General features: G+C 42.3%; 1 protein-coding gene and 1 pseudogene across 4 annotated transcripts in view; both read right to left on the reverse strand.

Moving 5' to 3' along the window:
- ARHGEF3 (Rho guanine nucleotide exchange factor 3) overlaps positions 1-12,285 on the reverse strand; it is a 303,522-nt gene that overhangs the window by 141,515 nt on the left and 149,722 nt on the right. The gene's annotated exons all lie outside the window — the stretch shown is intronic.
- On the reverse strand, positions 9,201-11,427 carry LOC114907649 (annotated as a pseudogene).

Here is a 12,285-nt window from a genome sequence, read left to right on the forward strand (position 1 = left end):
CGTGCCAGGCAGGTTCCAGGTGTGTGAGATATGTAAGTGTCTATAAAATATTTCTGTAAACTTTGATTTCTTCATCATAGGGTTATTTGAAGGATTAAAGCAGAAAAAATATTTAGAACAGGGCTGGGCATATGGCAAGAGATAAAAAAATGATAATTATTATTGCTACCGTGGTTATTACCATAATTACTATTACTACTATTGTCATTGCTGCTTTGTAGTTATGTTGAGAGGCAGGCAAGGGGCGGGGGTGGTATTAGAGATGGGGGATCCTGCAGGATGATGGATAAGAGACTTGGGATGCAGCCTCCTCTAGCTACCCACATCACACAGGGTTATAAATGGATGCTCTCTGGATACCTTCAGTCACGTTTGCAGTGTGTTGTTCCCACTTCTGAAACAAAGACAGGGCAAGTGCAAGGCCTGACTTAATTTTAAATGGCTGAGATTGAATTGATTAGTGTCGGAACAGCCCTGTGATTTAATCACAGGGCTTTTCTATTTAATAACCAAGTGACCAGAGCAGCAAAAATGCACTGATGGAGAGAGTGCAGCTCCTGACTTGACAGCAAATGGCCCCTGATTAGTCATTTATAATTATTAAATTCAAACCAGATCTCAAACCTTTCTGATTTATCTCTTTGCTGGCAAACAGCTTTGGTGGTTTCAGAGGCTTTGATGAGGCCTTTCATCTGCGCCTTCTTTAGGGAGACATTAGCAAAAGGATTTTGTGTTCTTGTACTTGCCCTTAGCTGGAACTTGACTCACTAAACTCATGCTCGAGCAGGGAGAGGATCCACATTTCATCTCTCCTCTGTCTCAGCTTCAGGGCTGAGTAAGAGAATTGAGAGGGACCCCCTACTCCATTTTTAACACCTTAGTTTTAAAATATCCTCCCTTTTCCAGCATCCAGGAACCATGATCCTTTTTTCTAGACTCTTCGATGTGCTTACGGGGTAGAAAACCTGAAAATCATGGTGTTCTCTGAGCTGCTGGTAAATAAATCTTAACTAACATAATATGCAATTTTGTGCTCAGATGCCATTAACTGTGGTTTAAAGATGCTAGCTGGGCTCTAAGGTTATATTTTTGGGTTCACGTCCTCGTCATGCCTCTTATTTGTGATAGAAACGTAAGCACATCACTTCGCCTCTCTGAACCTCAGTTTCCTTGTCTATATAATAACTAAGGTTATCATGAGAGTTAAATAGATCACAATGCCTGGCACACAGTAACATCTCAGTATTAGCTGTCACTAGTAGTAGCAGCAATAACAGCAGTAACGGCAAGTGAGAGCAGGGAAAAGAACATGGAGAAAATTCCTCTAATGTATAAAAGTTACCCATTAACTTGATTTTGGCAGATCAGGAAAAGCCCCAATGATTGCTTTTGGCCACGGAACACCTGGCCTTTAGCCTGTTGGGAAGCAGAGGTGAGGTCACCTTGGCCAAGGAAAGGTCTCTGTCTCCCATGGGAAGGAAAAGATGCTCAACCAGGCAGTGAGAGGCTGGGGAGACCCAGCCAGCCTGCCAGTGCCACCACCAGCCCTGAAATCAACAGCAGCCAGATTCACTCTCATCCCACAAACATTTACAAACCACTTTTCCCTCTAAAACACTCAAGGCCAGGAGAGCAGTAGAGAAGACAGAAAACTTGACTGTCCAGGGCAGAGCACTGGCAAGTAGATTTTCCAGAATGATTGCTCCAGAAAAACTCCATTATGGGCAGTCATCTAAAGTGGGAAAGGGGGCTCATCTTCACAAAGGTTTTCAACAGTGGAATTTGACAAGAAGCACAAAATCTAATTAAACAGAGCACTTTTTTTCTAATAATTACTATTAATTACTTTACATTGTTCTCTTCTCAGGTGCACTGAACTGGATTAATCACAATCCTTGGTTCATAACACACTATTATCACTGTGCTTCCCTGGCCCTCCTTTATTTGCTAATTCACTTATTTTTACCAGCATAATGAACTCTTATTTATTAAAATTATTCCCATACAGAACTGTCTGAGGCCCTTATCAACAAATATATTACCCATATAGTTTAGGGAATGTCCACATAATTGCTTAATTTCTAAGGAATTACTCCATGTAACCAAACAACTTAGATGGTCCAACTGGACAATTCAGATTCAAATGTGTTTATTGCCCATGATAATATGGGGAGCCTGATTTTACAAGGAGAGTTCTTAGTTCTTCACTCATGTTTGGCTGGGTTTAAAACAACGATCTATTAGGAATCCACTGTATGCTGAGTGCTTTCCATATATTATACCTAATCCTTACAGCTTGGACAAAGAAGTTATTACACACGAGGAAACTGAGGCTTAAAGAGCTTAAATGACTTGATTAAAACTGCTCTGTGAGTGGTTGAACAAAGCCAGGATTTGATATCATATCCAGCTAATTGTGTAGCTGATACTGCTGGCCCACATCGCCTGAGCAGTCACCATTCCCTGGCATGCTTTGGCTTTCCACAGGCCAGAAACGCTTGGGTATTAGTGTCACCAGGAGCAGCCCTCAACCCGTGATGAACTGGAGTTGGTAGGGAAACACCCCAGCTTCCTAAAGCTTGAGGGGATAACTCAACTCGGAGGTACAGTCTCTCAGCCTTGACTACGCATTGGAATCACCAGGGGAGTTTAAAATGCTCCGGGGTCCTGACTCCTGCTATCCAGGGATTCTGAACAACAGGAGTTCCGGAAGCTCCCCAGGTGAGTCTATTGTGCAGCAAAGTTTGAGAATCGCTGCCACACAGTCTCCTAGAAGTCCTCAGCAGGATTGAGCCCCAGTTGCCTACAGAGTTAACCTGTTCATGATCACACGCTGTAGCGGCTTCCTTCCCTTCCCTGTTTCTTCTCTTGCCCACTCTCTCACCAGTGCTTCTGGGGATCACCTCCCAAATAAACTACTCGCACTTGTATCTGGGTCTGCTTCTGGGGCACTGAACCTAAGACAAGCTGAATGTGGCTCTGTGCTTCTAAAACTAGCAGTGTACTAGAAGGCAGGTAAAGCCACAGAATAAAAATGGTCCATCAACTTGACTTCGTGGGAAGCCATGCAAGCCATTATTTGTATATTTTAAGCAGAATGTAATGTCAATTTACATGGGTGTTTAAAGATAAGGCTGGGAAGAAATTTAAAGTTGAACGACCTTCACATTGACTGTCCCTCGTGAAAGACACAGAAAGGGCTGAGTCGGCTTCCTCTCTGATCAGAGGTTGGGAAGAGTCCAGGAGCCAGAGAGAGTCACAGCTTCTACTTCTCCAGGCTTCGCTTCACAGTCTATCCACACACTCCTCCAGCAGAAAGGAGTCTCAACAAGACTAATAGGAGGCTTTTGTCATTTGGTTACTAATCAGAGACCAAATGCTTTAAGCACAAGCCCTCAGGGCTAACAAGAGCAGACAATGTTACTTTTTTGCATCTCTATTCACCAGGTGAGGTTCATCCTTGCATGGAGAGATTAGACCTGCAGACTTTAAATTAAGGTGAGAAACAACAACTTAAATAGGGATTTAATTAGAGTTTTAAGATGGAAGGTTGGTTTGATTTTTTTTGATCTCCTTGACTGGGTGGGAACATCGGTACTGCTGGAGACTTGTATCAAGAGCCTTAGAGGTGTCAAGGCAGAACGTCATCATCATTTAACCTGTCCCTAGATACTGCAGGCAGAAGGATTAGGCTATATAACCACAGAAAACTTTCTGGAAGATACTCTGACAATATCTATCAGTAAAATAGTTGGTAGGAATAACGGTGGGATATACTTTCACCAAGATCCACACACAAGGATGTTTACTGTAGCACTGTTTGTAAGTAGCAAAATACTGGAAACAAAATGTCACCAAAAGAAACTGGTTGAACAAAACTATGGTCCACCAATATAACATGAAATACTATACAATTAGAAAGAATAGTGTAGAGCTACACAATGTATGGAAGGTCCTCCAGGATATACTGAGTAATAGTAATAATAATAATAATAAAATTGTATGCACAGCACGTTTCCTACTGTGTCAAATTCTTAAAATTAGAAGAGGAAAATACATACATATCTATATCTATCTATTTACATATACATACATCCATCCCGATTGTATGAATCAAATTTCTTTCTGTAAGGAAGCACATGTAGTGTTCATTGGAGACAGAGCCTGGGGTAGGAGGAAGGAGACTATCACTTTTTTTTTTTTTTTTTTTTTTTTTTTTTTCGGTACGGGGGCCTCTCACTGTTGTGGCCTCTCCCGTTGTGGAGCACAGGCTCCGGACGCGCAGGCTCAGCGGCCATGGCTCACGGGCCCAGCCGCTCCGCGGCATGTGGGATCCTCCCGGACCGGGGCACGAACCCGTGTCCCCTGCATCGGCAAGCGGACTCCCAACCACTGCGCCACCAGGGAAGCCCACTATCACTTTTTATTTGGTGCTATCATATACTTATATACCCTAAGCATGTGTACACACACACACACACACACCATTATAGGCTATCTAGGTACTGGGACAACTGCCTTTTTATTTAGTGGCTGTTATTTCCTTCTTTATATCTCTGTACTAAAGAAAGAAGGCACACCTAAAGTTTTTTAAAATAGATGCATATAGGTAGATTGGAATTGGAGGCATCAGAATGAATTCATGGTTATACATACACACATATTTGTGCAATGACACCCTAGTAGCAATGAACACACCAAGTGCCCAGATCTTGGTTTCAAAGTACCAGTCTCCACTAAAAGGACCCAGAGCTCTTTGGAGAAGAGGCTGATTTTAGGGCTGGAGTAGGGAAAATACAAGATGAGCCTGGAACATGTTGATGTATCAAAAGTAATGAAGTACTCTAAGAATGATGGATGAGGCACCGACTTATAGGGCTCTCACTAGCCAAAACAGAGATCCATGACCCCATAATATAAATAAATATAATATATATGATTTAAATAAATGAATAAATAAATGGTGAAGGGACACCTCTTCTGTATAGAACACTAATAAACATAGAAGGGATAATGGAGTTAAAAAATCATCGATGGATGCTAAACTAGTGGGTTAACATTTCATGAGGGATAGGACTCTTCCACAGTTTCAATTTCCTTGTAATTTAAAAAGGGAAAATTTGTAACTTTACAACAGAGAAATTTAGAAAATGCCACCTGAACTAAGTAACCAAAGCTAATGTCACCAATACTGGTACAAACTGATACTGTGTATCCTCTGATGTGATACACAGAGAAAGACACCATATCACTTCTGTCATATTCCTGTGAAAAATGCACAGCTTAAAAAAAGTATTCTTCCATCACTCCAGATATTTTTTTTAAATGCATAATCCGAAGACAGTCATGGAGAAACATCTAATAAACCCACATAGAGGGAAACTGTACAACCTAACCAGTTTCTACTCTTCAAAACTGTCAAAATCAAGAGACACCAAAAAGGCCTGGGGAACTGTTCCAGATTAAAGGAGACAAAAGAATATGTGACAATAAATGCAATGCATGATCCTGAACTGGACTCTAGACCAGGAATAACAACAGCTATAAAATACATTATTGTGACAGTTGACAAACTTTAAAAATGAATGGTGGAGGCTTCCCTCATGGTGCAGTGGTTAAGAATCCGCCTGCCAATACAGGGGACACGGGTTCGTGCCCTGGTCCGGGAAGATCCCACATGCCGCAAAGCAACTAAGCCTGTGTGCCACAACTACTGAGCCTGCGCTCTAGAGCCCGCAAGCCACAACTACTGAGCCCAAGCGCCACAACTACTGAAGCCTGCGTGCCTAGAGCCTGTGCTCCACAAGAGAAGCCATCTCAATGAGAAGCCCACGCACTGCAACAAAGAGTAGCCCCTGCTTGCCGTAACTAGAGAAAGCCCACATGCAGCAACGAAGACCCAACACAGCCAAAAATAAAATAAATAAATTAATTAAAAAAAAAAGAATGGTGGAGGAGTTAATATATTTTGTCAATGTTAAATTTTCTGCTTCTGATAATTATACTGTGTGAGGATGCTCTTGTTCTTACACTGAAGTATTTGGGGCTAAAGGGGTGTAATGTCTGCAATTCATTCTCAAATAGGAAGAAAAATAATTTACATTTATATGTTAAATATATATATTCTATATCTCTATCTATCTTTAACTATCCATATCTATCTATCTATTTATCTATCTACTGAGAGGCTGATACACAGAGACACAGAGAAAGCAAATGTAAACAATCAGTGAAGGTGGGTAAAGAGTATTCAGAAGTATCTTATCTTAGACTTGCAACTCTTCTATAAGTTTGAAATAATACTAAGTTGCCAACAGTAAAATAAGTTCACAAATAAGCTGCACACTCTCACCACTCTTCAAGAAAAAGACAAGCCCATAGACACTCATTCCTCTTCAGGGCATCTGATATCTACCGGTTGCCCAACTCCAGGGGGCCTTAGGCCCTCAGGGCTCAGCTCTGCAGGATCTGCTAACCCTTGGTGCCTGCAGGCTCCGGGATCCTACAAGGGAGTGAGTCTGCCCAGGCACTTCAGCAGAACTTGGTTGGGTATTAGCTGGGACACAATTCCTTAGGCCTGAGAACAATATAATTTAAGGCTTGTTTGATCAAAATAGCTCTCTTCCAAACAAAACTGGAAATTCTCACAAGAGGCTCTTTATTTTTAAAGATGCTTCTCTCAGTAGAAAGAAACAGCTAAAAGGAAAATAACTGTGTAATAGGTAATACCCCTCCCCTCAAAACAATGTACTTGAATATGCCAACAATGTATCTTAATGTAGTTCCTCAGAATGTGGCCTCTGGAAGGACTGGACCTCTCTCCTTGTCCAACTAGAGTTCATTTGCACAAAGGAGGCCACCAGTTTTCAGACTAGTCTTGACTAACTTGAGAAAATGCTCCCGGCAATAGTCTGCAGAGAAGCTGTCAGAACAATAACGTGAAAGCCAGTTGCCGTTTCTGATGTGGTGTCTGGAAAGATGTCAACTGTGATTAGAGGGACATTTTCCTTCTGCAGCTGTCTCTGAAAGTGGAGGAGGGCCTCATCACAACCCCAAATTATAGGAGAGAGGTAAAGGGCCGCCAAACACCAGGGACATGCAGGTATTCAGGGAATCCTTCCTTCAGCAGCACTATCATGTCCTGTCAAGTTTTGAGTGAAAAAGCAAAAGTTGTGATAAGCCACAAGTGGGCTGCAGGGAGGGGGAAGGACTTTGTGCTAAATTTTCTAATCCTGAATTTTTGCTTCAAAGCCCATCCCAATCACTTTTATCCTGACGTCTGAAACTGAGATCTGGATTTTGCAGAATCAAAGCATATTCATCCAGCATTTAATCCATTTCCCAGGAAATCAGTGTTTTACTAAGAGTAGAATTCTTTCATGTCCAGATCTTTCCTGGGCACTTCTAAGGCCTAATCCAGCACACAGAAAAAGCTCAACAAATGTTTGTTGACTGACACACATGAACAAATGAATCCCAAATAGTGAATATAAAACTGTAGAATTTCTTTTCAGAAAGACTAAAACACCAAGATGTGCCATCCATAAAATTCCATTTTTGACTCTGGGACCCACAGTATTTCTCATTTCTTGGCAATAGAAATCCAGGGACTTCCCTGTGGTCCAGTGGCTAAGACTTCACGCTCCCAACGCAGGGTGCCTGGGTTCGATCCCTGGTCAGAGGACTAGATCCCGCATGCATGCTGCAACTAAGAGTTCTCATGCCGCAGCTAAAGATCCCACATGCCACAACTGAGACCTGGAGCAGCATGCATGCATGCATGAATAAATAAATAAATAATCCAGGAACAACAAGAGACTCAGATGAATGAATTTCACTCTATAGTTTCATTCATTCAACAAGTATTTTATTGAGTACCTATTAGGTGCCAGGCACTGTGCAAGCTGCTGTAGATACATTGGTTAACAAAAAAGATATGGTCCCTGCCCTCAGAGGGGACAGAGATGATAAAACAATAAGCAAATAAAAAAGCTAGTTTTAGGGTGTACTAAGTGTTATGAAGAAAGTAGACCAGGGTAATATGAAAGCCTATGAAAGGTGGGGAGGGGTGAAACTACCAGAGAGAGAGGTCAGGGAAGCTTCTCAGAGGAGGAACATTTGAGATGACACCTAAGTGATGGGATGGAGCCAACCAAGCAAAGATGGGGATAGATGGGGAGTTAGAGCTCCTAAAGGCCCCTCATCATTAAAGGTTCAAGTTCTCTCCTTCCACACACAGTCCCTAATGCCTGCTCTGATTGGCCAATGTCCATGGATGTGTGCTGGTTCCATACCTGGTGCCTGTTCTGATTGGCCAGCGTCCATGAACATGATTATTTATGTGGAAGAACATCATCTCCTATTAATAAGAGAACTGTACTGAGGCAATTTTCTTTCATGTTCATGAGAACTGTACTGAGGCAATTTTCTTTCTCAGTTTATTTGAAGAGAAATTAAGGGTGAATAATTTTACTCATCTTTGTGTTATTGTTAGTCATGAACACGGTCCTGAATTTCTCAAGACTTGTTAGTGTCTGTAAGACCCTATGCAAAGTCAGGTCTGGTCTACTTTTTTTTTTAAAGGTTGGAAAAATTACTTTATGAAGCCTTAAGAAGCACTGAGTATAATTAAACTGTAGTCCAGAGTTAGATACAATTTAATATAGTTCAATTCCAAAATAAAAGTTATTGTAGGTGAGACCACGAAATTTCCTAACATGTGATTTTAATACGTTGCGCTAAATTTTCTAAAACAACTCAGAGGAACCAATATTTACAGTAGATGGAGTATTTATGAAAACTCTGGCATCACCTATATTATATACATGTATATATGTGAATATATATATAGAGAGAGAACCCAAGATTATATGAACTAGGAAACATATGTTGTATATTTCAACAGCAATGCTAGAGTGCAGAATTTGAGACTAGGATTTATAACATGGGATTTGGAAAAGGAGCAGACATCTTGTTTTCAAAACCTGAAGTTTCTCTCAAGACCCAAGTCAACATTGTAACTGCCACAGAACAGGAAAAAGGGAAGCTTTTCTCGCTTCAATTGTTCATCTGCATCAGAAAGTCCAGGAGACAGGAACCACTGCAATAAGAAGGGAGTGAATAGGTTCTCCCAAAGGAAGACTGTTACTTCATTATGCCTCCTGCCCTGGTCACCAGGAGCAAACTTTGCATTTCCCAACCTAATGCTTGGCAGCACCAAGACGTTTCAGTAATGGTTCATCATAAACCCTGCATTCTCCATCTTCATGAAATCACCTTGTCTCCCATTGAATTTCCTTTCCCTTCCTTTCTTGGGCTTCTGCTCTTTGTCTTTCTTTAAGTCTATGCTTGGCTTCAGTTGCTGCATCAATGTCTCTGATTTTTAAGTTGAAAGTGACATCCTTCCAAAGGCAGTGGGTTTCGTACTCATTCTGATCTTCCAACTTCCTCACTTTCTTCTTGATTATAGGCAACTTCTTGGTATCTATAAAAACTACATTTTCCCCTGTTGAGTATTTTGCATACAGTACACCATTCCATTCCCCTTCAATTGAGCAGAAAGACTTCTTGTCATTTGGAGAAAAAGTCTCAGCAGTAATTCTGTGCTTCTTGCCCCCATAGAAAGGTTTAGTGTGCTAGACGATATTGGCACTTTAGCCAGTTTTGGAACAATTAATATTGCATTCTCCACCTAGTTCCACCTAGGGCACTGTAAGGATAGACCTTCCATAACCACTGGGGAATGTGAGAATGTAATGTTCATCAGGGTCTAGACACGAGACACAGCCCTGTCCTATGTTGTGCACCCCAATTGACATCCCAAGGAATTGTGATTTGGTCCAGATATGAGCATTGAATTGTATCTTCTTGTTAAAACACTCAGCATAAAAGGCTGAAACTGGTGGATCATGGTTATGCTATTCTTGGAAACCCAGGGAATTGGTCCTTCTGAAACTAGCTCCACATTCTCTTTAGTATCATTGGTAATGTCCAGTGATACTGAAGGATCTCACCCAAAATGGGGTTGTACGGCCTTTTGGCAACCGATCCTTTCCTTCCTGCGTGAAAGGCTGAGAGGTACCATTTTACAACCTGAACCATTCAGTCTCTGGCATCCTTCTGGTCACTAATACTCACAACAAGGTCCGGATGTGCAAAAAAGTCTGCATACATTTCTAAAAGAGATCTTCTTTCAAGAGTAAATGTTGGAAGAACTACTTTAGTAAGATCCATTCCAAGCCTAACCTGTGACAACAAAAGCATGATAACACTCTTGTGCTCTTCCACCAACCCTGCCTCCCCTTCATCATCTCTATCATCATGTGAATAGAAAAGGTCAGCATCACTTGTTCCATTGGACATGGAAGAATTAACTGATTCTGTGGTATCTGGGCACTTTAGACTATTTCCTGAGCTGCTGTGTGTCAAGACTGAGGCAGAACCAGAGGAATCTATTAAGTGCTGTGGGGATGAGCCACTCTGATGGAATTCATCCGCATCATAGAATTCATCTTCACTGCTAGAATAAGAGAACTCTGGGACTGTGTTTGGAGACAAGCTGGCATGGCTTGGAGAAGTGAGACTGCTTCTAGGTGGTGAGTGCCCACTGCCTGTACTGTTTGGTGTTGGAGGCTGATGATGTCCCAAGATAGTAGCTAATACAGGTCCAACTGGTAGAGAAGATGGACGCTGCCCTGACTTACACAACTGAGTGGGTTCTGGAGGTAAGACAGTCTGGGAGGGCATTGTGTTGATCACAGGTTCCAAGGGACTAGGTTGATATATTGCATCCATAGGATTAATAGTACTTTTAGTGATCTGCAGCAACACAATGCAGTGTTTAATTGATTCTACCATGCTATTTGCTGTCTCTTTGAGAGTTTCAATTTTCTTTCTCTGTTCATCGTCTTTGCAGTTTTGAAGTTTGTCATCAAAAAGCTTTAACTGTTCTATCAAGATCTGTAGGTAAGCATCAGCCTCTGTAAGTTTCTTATCAAAGTCTTAGACACTAGGAACAAATCCTGAATCCAAACCTCCGCAAGTAGCCGTCAAGCCAAGGCCCCCACCCTCTGTGCCTCCAGGGAAGGGAGCCGAGGGCTGCTTCTGGGCACCCCCTCTTCTACCCCCTCTGCTGGATCACGAGGCTGATGCCTGGTCTACTTCTCGTCTCTAACCTCATTCCCTTTGCTCTGCGCTCCAACCTCCCATAATCCCAATTCCTCTTTCCCCTTGTTTCCTCTGCCTGGAACCCTCTTTCCTACCCCTTTTCTCTCAGCCAACTCCTCCTCATCCTTCAGATATCAGCTTGACATCCAAGATAGCTCCAAACCACATTAAATCTCCCAGTTATGGCCTCTCAGCCTCATGTGCCTCCTCTTTGTTGTACTAACCCTATTAAAATGTTACCCTTGGGGCTTCCCTGGTGGCGCAGTGGTTGAGAGTCCGCCTGCCGATGCAGGGGACGCGGGTTCGTGCCCCGGTCCAGGAAGATCCCACATGCCGTGGAGTGGCTGGGCCCGTGAGCCATGGCCGCTGAGCCTGTGTGTCCGGAGCCTGTGCTCCGCAACGGGAGAGGCCGCAACAGTGAGAGGCCCATGTACCGCAAAAAAAAAAAAAAAAAAAAAAAGTTACCCTTTACTTGTGTGATAACTTGGTTAATGTCTGTCTCCTCCCTCAAGCTAAGTTCAAAGAATGCGGAAACCAGATCAAGTTCACTTACTGTGATACTTCTAGCACATTCTGTTATGTGGGCACATAGAGTATAAAGCTTTGTGGTCACCATCTTGAAACTCTTAACTTTTTAAACAAGGGACCTGAATTTTCATTTTTCACTGGCCCCTGCAAATTACGTAGCCGGTCTTGGGAAGGAAAGAATGTATAGGGGCTCTTCTGTGATGAATACTCATCCTGAAGCCACCATCCCTAAAAACCCAAAGCAAGTTTGACTACCAAGCATTGATTTGTTCAAATATTAAACAAATATTTATTGGACGTTATGTGCCCACATAGTGGAGCCCTGCTGAGTGCAGAGCTCTGTCCATGAAGGTGGCCCTCTTCCTGCCTTCCTCTTGGACTTCGTGATCCCATGCCAATTAAAGATGCTTCTGACTTCTTGTGGGATATATCTCACCCTAGACTTCACCACTCTCTGAACAATCTGTTGATAGGTTTCACAGGACAGGACCTCCTTGGCACGGGCCCAACCCTGAAGATAAGAAGTACTTTCCCCATTAGAACTTCAGTCCTGCCTTCAACCTGCCAATAAGACTCAGGCCAAAACAGAAA

The sequence above is a fragment of the Monodon monoceros genome, unplaced genomic scaffold, assembly GCF_005190385.1.
Source record: "Monodon monoceros isolate NGI ecotype Baffin Bay Population unplaced genomic scaffold, NGI_Narwhal_1 Super_Scaffold_3, whole genome shotgun sequence".
Lineage (NCBI taxonomy): Eukaryota > Metazoa > Chordata > Mammalia > Artiodactyla > Monodontidae > Monodon > Monodon monoceros.